This window comes from Mustela erminea, chromosome 12 (genome assembly GCF_009829155.1).
Source record: "Mustela erminea isolate mMusErm1 chromosome 12, mMusErm1.Pri, whole genome shotgun sequence".
In the NCBI taxonomy this organism is placed as follows: Eukaryota; Metazoa; Chordata; class Mammalia; order Carnivora; family Mustelidae; genus Mustela; species Mustela erminea.
In genome coordinates this window covers 28537826-28543825 of record NC_045625.1, presented here as the reverse complement: position 1 = coordinate 28543825, position 6000 = coordinate 28537826, and positions in this window count along the sequence as shown.

Sequence of the window (6000 nt, the reverse complement as noted above, 5' to 3'; positions counted from 1 at the left end):
AGCAGAGAAAGACAACTATCATATGATCTCCCTGATATGAGGAAGTGGTGATGCAACATGGAGGCTTAAGTGGGTAGGAGAAGAATAAATGAAACAAGACGGGATTGGGAGGGAGACAAACCATAAGTGACTCTTAATCTCACAAAACAAACTGAGGCTTGCTGGGGGGAGGGGGTTTGGGAGAAGGGGGTGGGATTATGGACATTGGGGAGGGTATGTGCTTTGGTGAGTGCTGTGAAGTGTGTAAACCTGGTGATTCACAGACCTGTACCCCTGGGGATAAAAATATATGTTTATAAAAAAATATATATATATACATATATATAGTAGATGATACAGTTAAAATATCTTTATATGTTATATCAAATATAAAAATGGAAATAGGAGTAGTTGAATCTTCAATAATTCACTAACTTAAAGATTACAGAAGAAATCACACTGGAAAAGTATGAAAGCTTTGTCTATTCATGATGTTTTAAGGTGCTTGATTTATTCTTTTCTATTTTGAAACTTTTATATATACGCAAAACTAAAAAAGATGTACAGTTTACACAGTAATAATGAGGAAACTGTGTAATTTGTAATAGTTTAATACACAGCATAATGCCAGAACCTCATAACCCCTTGGATGCCTTTTCAAATCTCAGTCTCCTTAGAGAAAAGACCCCTAACTTTCTAATAATCATTTCCTTGCATTCTTGATTGTTTTACATATATAGTTAACCCTCACTATTCATAGCTTCCAAATTTGCAAAAACATAAAATTTATATTATTTGTGATCCCCAAATCAAGTATCACAGCACTTTGGTGGCTGATTAGAGCCAAATGCAGGCTGGTGAAAATACATTCCCAGGTGAGGTAGAACAAGATGATATTCCATTTTGGATTTCAGTTCTCATACTGTAAATGTGTCCCTTTTACTACCTATTTAGTGTCAATTTTTCTCATGTTTGTGTTTTTTAGTAGTAATTTCATTTTTTAAAATGACCCCTAAGAATAGTACTGAAGTGCCATTCAGTGTTTCTAAGCATAGAAGATGGTGAAATATCTTATGGAGAAAATATGTGCATTAGATAAGTTACTTTCTACATGAGTTATAGTATTGTTAGCAGTGAGTTCAATGTTAATGAATCAACAACGTATATTAATATGTATATTATATATTTATGCACATTAAAATAATGTATATGAAATATAATAATGTATATTAAATAAGGTATCTTTAAAAAAAAAACACATAAAACATAAGAAGATTATGGTATTGCTTGACTGCCAAAATGTTATGACAAGAGACTCACAGGAACCCAACTTTGTATTTCTCCTAGGAGCGATGGTTTAGTATTTCTTTTTTCTTTTTTCTTTTTTTTTCTTTTTTATTTTTTTTAATTTTTTTTAATTTTTTTATTTTTTTTTAAAGATTTTATTTATTTATTTGACAGAGAGAAATCACAAGTAGATGGAGAGGCAGGCAGAGAGAGAGAGAGGGAAGCAGGCTCTCTGCCGAGCAGAGAGCCCGATGCGGGACCCGATCCCAGGACCCTGAGATCATGACCTGAGCCGAAGGCAGCGGCTTAAACCACTGAGCCACCCAGGCACCCCGATGGTTTAGTATTTCTTAACCCATCTTTTGCAGGGAACTTTATTATAATGAGAATAAACTATCCATATTAATCATAAGTCAACATAAGATGTAGTTTTGACTCTTTTACATTTACATTTATCTTTTCATACTGTATGTATTCTTCTATAACTTGTCTGTTTTGCCAAATATTATATTTATGACATTTGTCAATGTTGATAGAAGTCAACAATAAAATCAGTCACAAGTGTTATGACAGCTAGAGAAAACTGATTATAGTTTTGGTTGTTAAATAAGTAGACACAGTACTTCAAAAAGAAACAGTGCAAATAAGTCTTCTTACAATGAAAGTGGGGCTAAACAGTTTAGAACAGAATTTCACTATATTTCAAGGAGCAATTATAGAATCTTCAAATATTTCACAAATACCATCTGAACCCAGGTCCTATACCTTCATGATTCCTCTCCATCTGGTGGCAGCTTTCAATAAAATATTTTAACATATTGATTTAGCACTGTCATTTACCTCAAGTGACAGAGTAGAAGTTATGCTGAACACAATGAGTATATTTATAATAAGGCTTTCCATTTTACTGGGGTTTATGTGGGATAACTTCTAGACATTTCCTAATGTCCACACTCTATAAACAAATCTATAATTAGTTGGAATTATCAAATAGGTCTATGATTATTTAACTTAATCATCTCAGTATTGATGGTCTCTAGATGGGGTTTTATGATTTCATAATTAAAATTTATCTAATGGCCCAAAACTCCTAATTTGTAAAAATCTAATGATGTGGTTATAAAAATATATCTGGCTATACTTAAGCAAAGGAAAGTTATCTGTCTATTCCCTGCTCTAGATGTGTGGTTCTTTAACACCTGCTTAAGAACCAGTTGTTGTGTTTGTTAAATATGTTCATCCCTGGGAGTCACCCCAGACTTTCTGGAACTAAAATTTAAAGACAAGTGCCTTAAATTTGCAAGTATGATCATTTTCAATTGCCTACTAATATCTAGTTTCTGAGCTAGACAATTTGAGTATCTTTACTCAATATGTTGAGGTAACTATAGCAAATGTGCAATGGTTCCTCTGTTAGCAATCTCAACTGTTATATGGGACACACCTTAACTGCATTAATTACACTAGGATTCAACATATAGATGGCAGCTTCTCTGTGTGTTCCAATTATGATGCTCACAGTACTTAGTCCAATTAGACTTCTTGTAATGCCAAGGTTTTTATTCTTGAAACTTAAATCTTTGTTGTTTGTTTGGTTGGTTGGTTTCAGAAGGTAAAAGGATTGCAGAAAGAACAGACAAAAGAACATATTAGGGAATCTCATACTGACCCTCTTCATCATAAGACCACAATTAGAAGCTGCTGGTTTCTGTTTGTTTGTTTATAGGTGTACATGTATAGAGGTTTGGAAATGCTGAAAATGCACTCTAATTTCAGCAGCTCTAAGCCCTTAATTCCAGTGGCTGCCCTGGCTAGAAAAGTGGTATGTGTACTAGGAAATGAGAGTGCATTTTCCTATTCCTGTTTTGTCCTTCAACAGCCTCCAGAGGCAAAACTTATTTGTCTGTAATATTGGATTTTAAAGGTCACTTTTTATTTTATAGCTCTAGGTTGGTTTTTATTTCTAGATATTTTACATGACCTGGGGTAAATAAGAATCTAACCTGTACTGAAGGACAAACTATAACTATGTCTAATACCCTAGAACTTCATTTTTCCACTTAAAAGTGAATACTTTAAAACTGCCTTAACAAAGCCCCATGGTAATTCCTTTGGATTGGTATTTAGACTGTATATTATGGCTTTTAAAGATTTAAACATTAGGATAAGACAAACATAGGTTGGCTTTTTTAGATATTTAGTAGCTGTTGGACATTGCTCAAGTTACTTAACCTACAGAAATGAGGTATTTTCTGTAAAACGGAGACAACCATGGTTTTTTTATAGTATTGTTATAATAATTAAGTGTGATACACATTTAAGACATTTAGGAGAAAAACTGATACATAAAAATGATCAATAAATATGTGCTATTAAATCAGAAACCATATTTCACTATATCCTAAAAGTCATTAAATATATTTAATGATTGTAAAATAATTTTCCTACAAAGTTAATAACAGCATTTTAAATTCCATTATAAAAATATACAAATAAGTAAAGGTATAACAGTTCAATTAAATTAGAAGAATGGCAGGTAGAAAAGAAAAATGCTTTAATTTCATTTTTAGAATGTAATTAAAATTAAACTTCATGAAAATAAGCATACATTTGCCTTTTAATATATCCTTACAATAGGTATATAAAACCTACTACCAGTGGTTAGATAGAGGCTGTTCCCAAATTTGTTTAAGGTGTGATCGATCCCTCTGCATATCTGAACAGTGAGAAGATTTCCTTATAATTTCTAGCAGTTTATCCATGTTTAATTTAATGGTGAGTGTATACCTGGTGCTCAGTAAATGTCTTTTTGAATGAATTAGTTACTGAATGAGACACTCTTTGGTCATTGCCCAAGCATGTCAGTTCTAGAGTACTGCTTTTACTTAAATATTGTTCATATATCTATTTTTTTAACCACGTAACTTCTAACATAATCCAGGAAACATTTTTATTTGGGTTATAACTCAAAGACATAACCAATGAAATTTCCTGGTATAAAATATTGAAAATACCATAACCTTATATTAATATAAAATCTCATTCAGTTTACTTGTTCCCTATTAAAAGTATCATAAACTATATATTGATTCCTTAGAAAAGAAAGGAGAACAACCTTGTACCAACTGAGGCATCCAGCTAAATGGTATATTAAACCAGTCCTTTTCATGGAGTTTCTAGATTGTAATTGGCATGCTGACTGTGTCAAAAGGAAAGGACTAGAAAAAGCATAAAAATGAACTTAAAATAACAAAAATTTACTTATGATGGTCCCAAAGCCCAGTTTAAAATGTTGGAAGTTGAGATAACAGTAGTTTATACTTAAGACGAAACATTCTCTAGATGAGTCAAAATGTTGTTGGATGATGGCAAGTCATTTAATCAGAAATTTGGATTCTATTTCTCCAAAACACATGTACTTAAACACATATACAACACACACAAAGGAGTTCACAGTTCATAAAAAGGTAATATTAGGTATAAACACCAAGTGCACTGAAATAATTCCCAGCAAGTATAAAAACACTAAGCAGTATAAAAATTCTATTTTGAAGAGATCAAATTCCTCTGACAAAAAGATAGATTTTAGACTTCTGTTTCTCTGTTCTTCACACTAAGTACAACTTAAATCCCTGCATATTGTATATAAAACAGTAGTAATAAAGCTCTGAAAGTTGTAAAGAAGAAGGAAGACCAGACTAAGAACTGTGGAACCTAGCAAACAACACAATGGTAAGTTTCCTGGATTTTCATTTTTCTACAAATATCCCATACTTAGACCTGAAGAAGCTGGCAAACCAGAAACACAAATGGACACAAACAAAAAAAAAATCCCAATAAAACTCTCTTTCTAACTCAAAGACCAGGAAAGGGATAACCTATCAAGACAGAAAAATCTTAGACTATAATTTCTATACACAAATATGGCTCCATTCCAGCATTCTCAGCAAAGACCAGCTGGGGAGTTTAGATGTTCACCTTTGCTTGGCTGTACTGAGTCATCTACTTCCCCAGTGGGGTATTGTCAGAGAAGACCTGATCAGAAGCTAGGATATTCATTCCCACATATAGTAACAAACTCCTCTCCTCATATTAGTCAACACCACATGCAAAACTTGGATTTCTAGAGTTACAAATATAGTTGAAAAGTGAATTAGAGAATATTTTTCAGAAGGGAAACAATTATTGGGCAAGAACAGTGTAAGTAATATCACTATATAAATTATGAAGCAGAAAGATTAAAACAAGTGTCTACAATGTGCTAGACAGAGAGAACACCAAAATAGAACTAGTACATATACGAGGTTTTTAAGCCTAATTTAAAAGGCATTATAACCGAGTGAAAATAGCTATTCCATAAAATGTGTTGGGGTAGGTAGTTAAGAGCTTTCAAATAAAACTTAGAGACTCATACCTCAGCTTTTATTAAAATATACTGTAGATGAAACAGTTAAAATATCTTTACATACGGTATATCAAATATAAAAATGGAAATAGGAATATCTGAAATTCAATAAAGGAAATAATTTACCAGTTTAAAGATTAAAGAAGAAACCACACAGGAAAAGTTATCTTTGTCTATTTACAATATTTTTATGTGTTTGATGAGTTGGTTTCAGAGGAGACCTATTGGTAGAGTCAAGATTTCCACCACCACCACCAAGCAGTAACAAGGTCCCTATAGGGTCAGCTGAAGTCATACAAGAAGCATTAACAAGGCATTCCTATCTTTCT